Here is a 14,029-nt window from a genome sequence, read left to right as displayed (position 1 = left end):
TTCCTCTCACTGTTGCCCAAGGGCTTGTAGCACATAATTGAGCACTCTACAGCTCTCTAATTGCTTCCCTAATGCTAATTTTGCTTGCCCAACAGACTGCAGGAGATTATTAGCTCTTTGAGGCTATAGGATATACCTTCAATTAAAATACACATATTCAGTCAACCTCTAGCTAGGATGCTCTTTAAAGGGAAATGAAAAGCACAATTCAAACATGACAAGGTTTTAAAACCAATTCTCAGATAACAAGAGAATATCTTTCCAGTGCCTCCCAAATCCTCTAGAATAAGAATATAAAATTAGGACCATAGTTTGTTTATTTGCTGAAATTACATCCTCCAAAGTGTACTAGACTCTGTAAGGAGACCTTTAAAACAACAAACATACCTTAAGCTAAGTAGTAGCAAGATCAGAGGGAGCAGCAGGAGGGAAATATCCAAATCTTAAGAGGGAGGAAAGGTAAAGACAAATAATGCAAATTCAGAAAGAACCTTAATCCACAATTTAGTCCAAACAACATTCTTCTGGATCTTTCACACCGTGTAGAATAAAAGCAGGCCAAGAAAAAAACCAAAAACAATACAAATGGCCGTCAATAGAGAATTGGTTAAAGCAATAATGGCTCCTCTGTACCATGGACTGGTATGCAGAAAAAGTAACTAAAGCTATATACACTAACATAAAAAGATTGGCCATCACATAGCTTGAGAAGCAAATCTCAAAACAATATGCTAAACACATATGCTAATATGATCCTTTTCATTTAAATAAACCTTATTTAGATATTTATATGTGTGTAGAAAATGGGTACAAGGATATATACCAAATTGTTAATGATAAATATTTTTGGGAACGAAGTTATAGGGAAGCAGTGGGGTCAAGGAGACAGGGAATTTAATAACTTATTTTTACTTTATACACTTCTGATGTTTTATATCCTTTATTCAATTAAATATATTTTTAGAATAGGCATTTGTTTCAATAAAATAATAACAATGAACAGAAGTAGCCAGAGTGTTCATTAATTTGTCTTTTGGAGAAAACACACATGTTGTTGTGGGGGGCAAGATCATTATTAAGATTTGATTTGCTCCTTGGAGAATTGTGGATACCCAAGGTGGCTCCTATATTTGCATAAATGCCCTTATGCCATATGGGAAGAGAAATCTTCAGCATTTGTCAATGGAATGTATCCCCCAGGGGACACTCTTAGGTAAAACAAAAGCATATCCAAACTAAAGACATGGCAGAGCACTCAAGGAAAGATGAGGAGGCAGCTGGAAGCAAGATTCATGAGGTTGCTTCTTTAATGAAACTCAAGGATGCACTTAAATTCCTTGACACTTTCTTTGTGTGTAAATGAACTCCTGGAAAAATACGTTTATTTTATTTTAGTTTTTGGTACCAGGGATGGAACTCAGGACCTTGCACTTGCAAGGCAGGCGGGGGAACCATTGAGCTAAATCCCCAGCCTGGAAAAATATGTTTAAATGACAGTTTTGTATCAGCTGCAATTTTAGACACAGGGAAAATGATATTTAAGATATATTGAAGTTGAGAGCATGCCTTTGGAAAATTAGAGACAGTTTGAATTGTTTGCCACATATTAGCTGTGTGATCTTCCTCCTTTGTCTTCTGGGGGCTCCTCCTCTTTTCATCTCCAGTGTTGGTGTTCCCCAGGCTGCTGTATCAGGCTTTCTACTCTTTTCTCTGGGTAATGTTATCTTTTCATGGCTCATGTCATCACTCCATGGTTATGACATTCAAGGCTGTGGATGAGGCCAAATCTCTCAACCACATGCCTTGAGGAACATTTTAATGGCTTCCCATTGCCCACACACTAAAACCCTTTAACATGATCCACAGAGTCCTTCAACTTGATTCAAGTATATCTTTCCAGTGTCATTGCTCACTCCTTTCCCTCTTTCCTCTCTGCTCCTGTCATACCAAAGTATTGTTTAGTGCTCTAGCTAACATGTTATCTGTTCTCTTAACTCTGGGCTTTTGCAACTACTGTATCCTCAGCCTTGGGACCCCTTTATCTTTCTTGTCTCTTGGCTAATTCACATGCACCCTGAGATCTCAGCTTGGACCTTTTTCTGAGAAAAAGGTCTTGATTCTCCTTTCTCAAGAAGTGTATTAGCACATAACTTAATTTCCTGGGGCTGTGCCCTCACACTGCATTGAATGGCTGGTTCACATATTTAGATTGCTCACTACATTGTGAGCCCCATGGAGGCAGGGACAGTATTGTCTTATTTGTCACTGTATATTTAGAGAACAACCCTTAACGAAGCACAGAGTTTCATGATAAATATTTGTTGAATGAAGTACTATTATTTCTAATCTGAGCAAGGTCACATAATGGTTAAGCATTAGGCTCTGAGTTCAAATTTTAGCTCTACTGCTAAAAGCTGTGCAAAGTTTGGTAAATAAATTAACTTGCTTGTGCCTCAGTTTCCTCATCTATTAATCCATCTGAAATACAACAGCATCTGACACATAACTTAATAAATATTCATCATTATTATCATTCTAATTTTTATAATGATAAAAATTGCTAATTGTTTTTGAAAGTTTAGATATTTGAGTATAGATTTTCTTTTTTTTTTTTTGGTACCGGGGATTGAACTTGGGTCCTTCCGCTTGCAAGGCAGTTAGCGGAACCACTGAGCTAAATCCCCGGCCCTAGATTTTCTTAAATTACAGCATATTTGTACGTGGTAGGTTCAGTCATCTAGTAGGTGTCTCTCCAGAAAAGTATTTCAGTATTTAGGCAGAAAATTATTGGCACCTTAAGAGGTCAACAATTGTGTTTACCATTAATAACGTTTTAGATTACAGTTTTTGCAATACGATGGTTAGAATTTAATATTGTTTCTATGATTATTGCCTTTGTTTTAGATGGTAGTTCTCTAACTTTCTGTGCTTAAGCATCCTCTGGTAGTTTATTAAAATACTGATTAACAGCTCTGTCCCAGAGGTGATTCTGAGATAGGTCTTAGATCTGCGGATTTTTACTGTACTTTCCTGGTGATTCTGATACATACTAGAGTTTGAGAACTCAGGAGTTAACTTAAAAAACCTATTGGTTAAAATTAGCAACTATGACAAAATCATTTAGAGCAGGCTCTGAGAAGCTGGTAACCAGCAGTCTGGAGTCTAGATGCTCTTCCTGTCCAAAATTACATGGCTGGAAGTGGCCTTTTGGGACTATTTTTACCTTCAGGGGAATCCTGGAGATGAACTGGCTCCACTAGTACTGGAATAGCTGCTGGGAACCAACTCTGGGGTTGACAGGTAGGGGAGAGGGAGCTCTCAGCAAAAGGTATGCCTGGAAGTATCATTAGGAGTCTTGCTGGAGGCAATGGGTAGAAGCAGTGCTTCTGGAGGGACCCAGATCACCTGCATACAGAATCACCTAGAGAGTTTGTTAAAATGCAGATTTCTTGGCCTTCCTTCAGATGCTCTCAATCAGGATCTACATTTTAAACAGGTTTCACTGATTTTTCTGTGGTATGTTGAAGTTTAGAAGATCTTGATCCAGTGTGTGCCAGCCTCACTGTGCAGAGGAGACAGTTGTTTTTGTTGTTGCGTCCTTCTTCCTGCAAATGTGGCAAAACTGGAGGTGCAGACCCTCTGTGTGGAACTTCAGATTGACTTCTCAGATCTTAAATGGTGACTTTTCAGCTATTCTGGAAGGTGTAATCCAGAAAAGATTTTCATAAATCAAAGTTGTCATTTTGTTTGAATTATTTGGCAATATAGGCAATTTTTTTTTTGTCTTTTGCTTTTTAGGACAATTAGAACAGTTGCTTGGTTCTCAGGAACTGTTAAAGATAATTTTTGGGGGGGAAGACTGTGAATTGTGACAGATGAGCCTTGGACTGGATTCTTCTTGTTGGGTTCTTTGAGGGTGACAGGGTCCTCCTGGCACACTTGTTTCAGGTGAGTGAAGCATCTTGTAGGTGACATCTATCCTCCTCATCTGTCAAATGAGACAGATAAGCAGGGATTTGGCTGCCTCGGGGGATGTCATAGCTTTGGTTTTCCTGTCAAACTCTGTTAGGTGCTGTAACTTAAAGAAATAAAAGGGGGGGCTGGAGAGGGACAGTTGCTAACAAGCTGACTGAGCTCTTGGTGTCAAGGCCCCACCACGGGCTGGATTCCCTTACCCTCTGCCTGCCTCAGACCTGACTTTGTTCCCTTGCTATTACTGTAAAATCCTCCAGATTCTCTGAGAAAAAAGAAGTGGCTTGGGGCTGAGAGGCACAGACTCATAAGTAATTTCTCTCATTATACACTTCCAGTGCTTAATACATCTCACAGAAGATGAGCCATCAAAGCAGACTTTGAGAATTGTGTCCTAGACAGGACGAAAATCCCTTGCACTGATGCTTAATCAGCAGGCCTTCATTACTTGTCTAAGTAGGGGAGACTGCCAGGCCAAGCCATAGGTGGCCTCTGTTCCCAGTGATTTTTTGGGCTGGATTGAGGGAGAATTTACAAACTGTTAATGCAGAGATCCTCCAGAAGCGGAGTCTGCTCACATGGGTGAGTTATGTGGGGGAACCAGAGAGGTTGGCAGAATCAACACCGAGTGTAATTTTGCATAAAAGGGTATCTAGAACCCAGAGCAACAAGATTCCAGTAATCCTAGCTTGAGAAGCAACAGGTTTAATAACAAAGTCATGGGTACCCTAGCACTTTGGTTTTGAGTAGATATTATAAATTAAATTTTTGTTAGCCCACTATACTGTTCACTATAAAATTATACGTTCAAGATTATAACATTAAAATAATAGTTTATATAATCTGTTATCCAAGATTACAGGTGGTATGTGACCCAACAGCCCTGGAATGTTTTGAATAGTTAAGACTAGTAGTACATGAATATGTCCTTATAAAATATTTAGAAGTTTACACAGCAAAATATCCCTTCCCCTCCCATTCCTATTCCCAGAGGTTAACCACTGTCAATAGTTTGGTGAGTATCCTTCAGTGATCTTTCTAAACATTTACATACCTATGAGTGTATATATACATACTTTTCTGTAAATGAGATCGTACATCACATATCGTTATGTAACTGTGTTTTGTTTTGCTTTGCATAATAGTACAGTGATACCTTGGTTGTTGAATGGCTCCAAGCTCAAGTAGTAGTTTCTACTACTTGAACAGCAAAGTTCGGCAAAAAAATTTGCTCAGTGTTCTTAACTTTGTTGGATAGTTTTTTTTTTTGGTACCGGGGATTGAACTGGGACCTTGTACTTGCAAGACAGGCAGCAGAACCACTGAACTGAATCCCCAGCCCTTTGTTGGATAGTTGAATTGAAAATCCAACTTGAAAAAACTTGTATGGGCCAAGAATGAGTCATGTGTCATGTCTCACTGTGGACACAAAGGGGTGATGCTTCAGTCTAAGTGCTGCTCTCTCCCAGACAACAGATAAGTGAGGCATATAGAAATCCAAATAGCCACAGTCAGAGAAAAACTACACCAAGGCATATAATAGTCAAGATTCCAGACAATGTGTGTTAATGCATTAAAATATTCATCATTGTGCATTTTTTTGCACTTTATTTGCATAAAATATCATAACCATAGCTTCAAAGAAAGGTACTGGATACCAGCAATAAAGCTAAGAGGAAAACTGTGAGAACCGTGATAGAGTTAAAGAAAGAAATCATTGTGAAATTTGTTAAAGTCCTGGAAAAATGAATTTATTAGTGTAATTTTGGGGCCTCAGAACCAATTATTTGGTTTCTCATTATTTTTCATGGGAAAAATATGTTCAGTTCTCAAACTTTTTGGTGTTCAAACACATATTTGTAACAAATTGAGTTCGACAACTGAGGTATTACTGTACATGTCCTGGAGATATCTCCATGGCAGTGCATATAGGTCTGCCTCATTATTATATGGTCAGACAGGCCCAACTTGTGTAGACATTCACTACTTGGTAGACATTAAAAATTGTTTCCAATATGTTTGGGATTACAAATGATGTAATGACCCTTCATGCACACAACTTTGTAAATATATTTTGGTAGGATAAATTCCTAGAGGTAGAATTGCAAGGTCAGTGGCAAAGCTGAAGCCATTTTTTAGTTCAATACCATTGCTACATTTTTTGATTATATAATAGGTCTAACTCTGCTTATCTGCTGATTCATCTCTATCAGTGACTCTCAACCTTGGCAATCTGTTAGATTCACTGGAGGAAACTTTCAAAATTCACATATGCAGGCTGGGGATTTAGCTCAGTAGTGCCTCACCAAGCGCAAGGTCCTGAGTTTGATCCCTGGTGCCAGAAAAAAAAAAAAATTCACATATGCCTGAGCTGCACCTGGACCCACTGAATTAGAATCTTAGGAGCAGGACTCAGGCTTTGGATTTTCAGAAATATTTTGAAAATTCTAATGTGCGGCAAGGATTGAGAATCATTGATCTAAACATTAAACAAAATAAAACAGAGCTCTAGAGCATTTTAAGATAGTTTAATCAATTATTGTGAAAAAAGAATCAGCCAAATAGTCATTGATTAATCTTTATCTGCTTACTCTGAATATAGCTTGAGTAACTCAGGTTGCCCAGGCGAAAATCAATGTGATATTTAATAATTGCATAGCACTTTTATCTTTTGAAAATATTTTCTTTTTTTTCAAAAAAAAATTTTTAAATCTCAGAACATCTTCAAAGCTGTGAGCAAAGGAGTCCAGGAAGGTGACTGGGGAAATGATTTATCATGCTTAAGAAAAACTTGAGTATTTTCTTAAAATTGAGAATCTGATTTAGTAGGCCTGGGGAGAGAGCTGAGATTTTGTATTTTTAAAAGTTTTTAATGAAAGTTGTATATAAGATTAATTTATTCCATCATTTTCTCAATTGATTTCTTATATTTTCCTTTCTTACTTGGCTTCCCATTCCAGGATCTCTTGTGGTCTCTGCCTAGTTTTAGCCTGTCCCCACCTTGCTGGGTGGATGCCTATATGGGCAGTTGTGCTGTTTGACTTTCCACACTGAACCTTCATTTAGGTGACATATTTCTTTCTATAAACCTGGACTTCTTTCCCAATCTGTTCTATCTAGCTAGCATTCTTAGAAACTATGTTTATTTTGTATTCTATTTTTTTCCCAGGAGAAATAGTTTTATTTGCACTGAAAGCTGGAGCATGAGTAGGACCTGAGATAGTATACTGAGCTAACAATAGAGATCAGCTTCTAAAAGGGCAGTTAGTTCGTCACCCAAACAGACTACTGTATTTCCAGCAGCCTTACAGTTATACAATCAATAAAAGACCTGCTGGGAGCTCGGCGTGGTGATGCACACCTGTGATCCCAGCACTCAGGAGGCTGGCAAATATATTTGTCACTAAGTCACCCCAGTGTGCCATCATTACAAAAAAAGTACAGGTTTTCCATAGTCATGAAATTTCCCCCAACCCCCCCAACCATAAGTATTACAAAAGAAAGTGCAAAAAAGATCACATTTTACAGATCGTAAGCGTATTTTCAGCATTTAGCTCAGCTATAGATCTATCAAGCAGTGAGAGGATGGTCTTTGGTATCCCAGGGCAGCCCTCTTTCCATGTTCCTAGGGGGCAGGGCTGAAGAGCAGGAAAAGGGTGGGGCAGGGCAAGGTGGGGGCGCAAGGGCTAATCTCCCCCAGTTCTATGGGCAGCAGCTGAAGCTTGATGGGAGAGCAGGACTGGTGAGACTCGAGGGGAGGGTCCAGGCCCTGTGTTCAGTCAGAGTCACTGCTGGAAGAGGAGGAAGAGGAGGAATGCTTGCCATGCTTGTGGTGTTTGTGTGCCTTTTTATGAGCTTTCTTCATTTTCTTCCGCATCTTCTTATCCATCACCATCCCTGGGCACACCATGCCAGGGCCAAAGGATTCACAGGAGGCATGCCAGGGCATGGAGGAGGATAGGGACCTGAGGATTGGGGTCTTGGACACCCTGGCAGGGGCACAGGATAACCAGGCCCACATGGAGGGAAAGCTGGATTCCCCGTGGGAGCTCCTGGGGGTGGGGTGGGGAAGCCAGGAGGAAAGGCTGGACTGGCAGGTGGTGCATGTGGTGGACACACAGGATAGGCACCTCCAGGGCACCCAGGGTTAGGTGGACATGGGTTTGGCCCTTGATACCTGGGACTGTGATTCCACATGTTCAGGTGTTTCCCCTAGCCGCCTAGGATTGATCCGCCCTTCTCTCCAGTCTCAGCTCTCCTTATTTTGTATTCTTGTGAAGAATTTTTCAGACCTGTTATTCTACAATAAAACTTGATTTTTTAGGTTATAAAATAAGTTACTTGTTTTCCTATTAAAGCACATCTGCAATGCATAACTGTATATAGCTACACTGGGTTATGTTTGCAAACTTACATAAATTTCTTTAGGATAGATTTTTTTTTTTTGGTACCAGGGATTGAACTTGGGACCTTGCATTTGCAAGGCAGGAGGCAGCACCACTGAGCTAAATCCCTGGCCCTGGGATAGATTCTTAGAGTAGAAATTTCTCAGTCAAATGGTATGTTGCTTTTAATGGTTTCAATTTAATTAATAGTAAGGACAATTTTGAGTATGTTTATTAGTCATTGGTATTTATGATTGATTTCTCTACATAATCATTTTTCTATCAACAATACAAAGAGACTGTATATATATATGTATATTAGATGTGACTGATAGACATGTTGAAAATATTTTTTTCAAGTCATCATATCATCATACATATTTTAATGTATGATATTTTCATCATACAAAATCAACTATTTTTAATGGTTTCTGAGATTGAGTTATAATTAGGAAAGTCTATTTTACCTTAATACTGTATTTCAAAAATTTCCATTATTTTCCATGTTCTGTTTATAATTGAAAATATTTAAATCAATTGATAGTTTATTTTTCTGCTTAGTGCAAAGAAGGAAAATCAATTTTTAAAATCCAGAATGAATTTGACATGACAATTGATGGTTATAACATTAGATGAAGATATGGGGTTGAAAAGGTGAATGTTTCTATTCATTTATTTATTTTTGTTACTGGGGATTGAACTCAGGACCTTGCGCTCTCAAGGCAGGTGCTGGAACCACTGAGCTAAATCCCTGGCCCAAGGCGAATGTTTCTAAAAAACACATATAGACAGTTAAATATAGTCATGCTCTCCTGAGAGAGTCCCAGAAGCTTGTATATCTACAGCCAGCTACCTGTAGGCACATATTATCTACAGTCCCTTTTCTGTGAAAATTTCCCTCTATGATCCTGCCTGCACCTACACCAGCTAAATAAAAATACTACTGTGATAGCAATAATGATTTAAAAGAATCCATTGTTTTCAATAATTAATAAAAGTTTGATATTATGTAAATCAAACAATTGGCAAGTTAGTTTATATTTTTAGCCTGATAGTTTCCTTCTCATAAATGTCTAATTACAGTATATGCTAGACATGAATGGCTTGTGAAGTTACTTTATAGAGGTACTTTCTTTTCTGGCATCTATTCCTAGGTTTATAGGAAATGGCTAATCTACAGGTTGGAGAGAAAATAGGGCAGAGCTTCCATGAGGGGAAGATGAATTTAAAAGAGTACAAGTCTTTTGATGACCTAGTCCAATACCTCCTTTGTCACACAGTGAATGTTGTATTTTTTTGTTTTGCCCAATCAATAAAGCAGCTCTTTGGGAACTAGTAAAGTGAAATATAGTTATCGAGAGTTAATTCTGCCAGACATGGTGGTACATGCCTGTAATATAGAACTTGGGAAGCTGAGGCAAGAGGATCACTGTGAGTTTGAGGCCAGCCTGGACTATACAGTGAGTTCAAGGCCAGCTGTCTCAAAACAAAAAAAAAGTTAATTCTGGATGAAAAAGTTTTAAAGATCTGTTACACACAATGTGCATATGGTTAATACTATGTACTGCAAACTTAAAAATGGTTAAGATGGTAAATATTGTTTTTTTATAATCAGAAAAGTTAATTCTGCATTGTAGTTTGTTTTTAATCAACAAATACTTATTTGAGTTTTAATATGTACCATATATCTTGTTGCTGTGGCGGATACAAGAAATATATCTGATTATTTCAGGTCTTAAGAAACTAACTAGCAATTAAGCTAAGGGAAAAAATTAAGTAAGTATACAAAACAACCTCAGGCAACATAATGATAACAAATGAAAAGAAACATAGTGTAATAGAAATTTAGAACAGGCTGCAGTCTCTTTGGGCTACGGTGATAGAAATATTTGTTAAGATTTCAAAGCACTGTAACATGCATTTCTAAGTTGATCCTTTTAATAAATCTAGGTGATAATATCCCTCTTTCACAGATGAGGGGAAAAAAGGTGCAATTTGCCCAAGTTTACATGGCAGAACTGAGAACTACACTTAGTGTCTTCCAGCTCTTATTATTTCTGGTGAGATTTGTTTAAATTAGTAATGAAGTTTTCCTGCCAAAAATGTTTTCAAGGTTAGAGCAGAACCCAAAAATGCTAGGAATACTATATATCCATAGTATTCCTAGCATTATATATATATATATATTTTTTTTTTTTTAATTTATTTTTTTATTTTATTTTATTTTATTTTTTTGGTACTGGGGTTTGAACTCAGGACCTTGTGGTTGTGAGGCAGGCAGCCGAACCACTGAGCTAAATCTCCAGCCTACTATGGTTATATATTTGCTAAAATCAGAATTATTCTCTCTTCTCTGTCCTCCAGCAAAGTAACTTTTGCTACAAAATCACTGTTTATTTTTTCTTGCTATTTACTGGATAGGAAAATTCATAAGTCAATAGTGATAGTATGATGACTAGCATATAAGGCTTCAGTTTCACTCATGTTCACACCTAGCCATTTAGCCAACTGCAGTCTCATGAAAGTATTCCTCACACACCATGTCTGACATCATCCTTTAAAGCCATAATACATGTGCTGTATTTGAGATACTTCTGATCTGACCCAGGTATGACAGGTATAACAGCAAGGAATGCTAATAGAGCAGAATAAAGGCAGTGGGTAAGAATTTAGAAGCAGTCATCAGGGCTAAGACCATATGACTGCATACATTTTAAAATCATATTATGCTATTTCTTAGGTTGACTTCATCCAGAAAATGCAGGAACATTGGGTCTGTTCATACAATAACATCTGATCTTTCTGGGTCAAGCTACTGTTTACTTTTGCAGACCCCATAGCCTTAGCAGGGCAACTAAAACCTGTATTTGTCTCCAATTACTTGATCTACCACTTTAAGGCATACAAGCGCTGACGTTCTTTCTACACAATTATCTTAAAAGTAAAGAAAAACCTCTAATTTGAAAAAGCATATACAAACCTAATAGGTAGCTTTGCTTTTATTTTCCCTCCCAAGTGCTTAACATTCTGCAAAAGGACAGTGCTGCCCTCTACTGCAAGATGTTAGTGTTAGAAACAGATCCCTACTAGCTTTGAGGAATAGATTAAAATATTCTATTACATTGTTTTAAACTATGCCTTTAGGAGTTTATTTTTATTTTTTATTTTTGAGGCAGGGTTTCCCTATGTACTGCATGCTGGCCTCAAACCTGTGGCGATTCTCCTGCCTCAGCCTCCTGAGTGCTGGTATTACAGGTGTGCACCACCACACCCAGCAGGAATTGTTTTAAAGATAATGTATTTTTGGCAAATTTATTGAATTTGCTTTCTTCATTATCTCATTTACATCTGTCTTGTACTAAAATGAAGGATTTTAGGATATGACCCACCCTCTCCCCCCTAAAAAGAGGAAGATTTCTTTTGACTTTAAGATTTATAGCCTTCCTATTCTTCTGTCATTCTGAGTGCCATTTTTTTTTTTTTTTTTTTTGGTACTGGGGCTCCAACTCAGGACCTTGTGCTTGTCAGGCAGGTGTTGTGGCGCTGAGCTACATCCCCAGCCCCTGGAGTGTCTTTGTGTTTCTTTGAGTGGAGATGACAGTTGCTCCCAGGTTGAGAATAGTGGAATAGTGTTTCCAAAACATTTTCTATTCAGAAAAAGATAATACAGAAATACTACTGCATACTATACAAGGGCTAATATTAAGACACTTACATTTTAATTATGTTATCTTGTTATCTTTAAATTGCTTTGAGGATTTATTTCTACAAAAAATTTCTTGGAGGGCTCTAGATTTTTCCTTCCTTTTTTTTTGGTACCAGGGATCGAACTTAGGACCTTGTGAGGCAGGAATGGTGCCACTGAGCTAAATCCCTGGCTCTTTCTTTCCTTTTTCTTCTCTCTCTTTTTCTTTCTTTCTCTTTCTTTCTTTCTTTCTTTCTTTCTTTCTTTCTTTCTTTCTTTCTTTCCTTTCTTTCTTCTTTCTTTTCCTCCCTCCTTTTCTCCCTCCCTCCTTCCCCTTCCTCCCTCCCTCCCTCCCTTCCTTCCTTCCTTCCTCTTTCTTGCTTTCTTAAAGTACTGAGGATTCAACCCAGGGCCTTGACCGCACTAGGCAAGCACTCTGCCACTGCACTACACTCCCAGCCCTGCTCTAGGTATTTTTTTTTTTTTTTTGCTCTAGGTATTTTTAAAAATTATATTGTCTGCTTTCTTTTCATTTAAAAATAGTTTGGAGTACATGCCCACAAGTGGCCAGACCAGACAGACTTCAAAGAGACTTAGCCTAACCATTATCCAATAGCTGCCTAGGCATTAAACTCTAAGTTATATGACAATAATAACAATAACTTCTACAACTGTGTTAAAAGTATATGTATATCTCTCCATATATTTTGTAACTCACAGTTGGAATACTAAAACTCAAGCATGTTAGTAATTTACTCAGTTTCAAAACTAGGAAGAAACAAACAAACAAAAAACAAAGCTAGTAAGAGGCAAAGCTAGAATTTGATTCCAGCTTCAGTTGTATTATGCTGCTTATCATCCAATTATAAAAAAATAAGTAAACCTCAAAGCTAAGTGCTTGTAAACCATATCTGTGATGAGGGTGATGATGAGGCCTGTTAACACCGACTTCAAACTTTCTGTCAGATACCAAAGAGTTTTACATGAATAATTTAATTACACTAAGTCATTTAATCTTCACAACAATCCCATGATTTAGACCTATTATTATCCTCATGTTGCAGATGAGGAAATGCAGGCCTTCAGAGGAAATCCAGTACCAGAGGCCAACATTCTAATCATTGTGCTATATAACTTCTTCAGTACAAAAGCCACCATAGCACAATTTCTAAGGAGTGCCACATAACTTATTTATGATCAACAAGTAGATGAAACCATCAATAGTTTTCATTTCTGTTGCTGTCTCTGTGTGTGTCCATGTGTGGGCTGTGGAGGGAGTCATATATAACAGAGGGAGGGAAAGAATCCAAGGAGGAGAAGCAAGTAGACAGGACTCTACCAAGGCACACCCAGTACACAAGCCAGTTAATGTCAAAGGAGGGGTCATGTTCCTTAGCTGTGCTTATCTGTTCTTATTGCCCATTCTTCAGCCACACAGTGACTCTTGAATAAATAACCTCTTACAGCTTTGGGTTTTTTTTTCTTTGCAGTGCCAGGGAATGAACCTAGGGCCTCATGCATGCCAGACAAGTGTTCAACCATTAAGCTACATCCTCAGCCTACAGCTTTGATTTTCAAAGAATCACTTGCCCAGTACACAACTCAGTATCCAAATAATACCCTAGCCTTAGCGACAGCCTACACCCAAATATAACCATCCCAAAGCATTTTGTGCTTGAGTGCAAAGGGTGATAAGCTCCTCCCTCCTCTGACTTGTTCCTAACTTTAAGCCTCTTGAGTGTTCAGGCACAAGACTGAGTAAAATAAGCAAGTGTGAATTTATTTAGAGGTCCAGGCAGTGCCCACAACTCTTCTCCCTGGGACGGTACTGCATGGCCCTGAAAGCTTCAGATTTCCAGAATATATTCTAAGAGAATTCATTCCAGATCTATAGCTGTTGCTGTGTGGGCTCCCAGTTCCTGTTTTCCAGTCCTTATAAAGAAAAGAAAAGGAGAAAAAGTCCAAAGGGAGATTGCAAGCTGGGGGT

The 14,029-nt window shown here is 38.2% G+C and overlaps 1 pseudogene across 1 annotated transcript; it reads right to left on the bottom strand.

The window, feature by feature from the left end:
* Window positions 1-498: 498 nt before the first annotated feature.
* LOC147825682 (uncharacterized) lies at window positions 499-12,381 on the bottom strand (annotated as a pseudogene). The gene has a single exon (XR_015440407.1). The product of XR_015440407.1 is annotated as an uncharacterized LOC147825682 (transcript).
* Window positions 12,382-14,029: the final 1,648 nt, after the last annotated feature.

This window comes from Heterocephalus glaber, unplaced genomic scaffold (assembly GCF_053883595.1).
Source record: "Heterocephalus glaber isolate CG9 unplaced genomic scaffold, H.glaber_assembly_v1.0 deba00001497, whole genome shotgun sequence".
Classification (NCBI taxonomy): domain Eukaryota; kingdom Metazoa; phylum Chordata; class Mammalia; order Rodentia; family Bathyergidae; genus Heterocephalus; species Heterocephalus glaber.
Note: the sequence above shows the minus strand (reverse complement) of the source record. Positions and strands in the feature narration are given on the sequence as shown.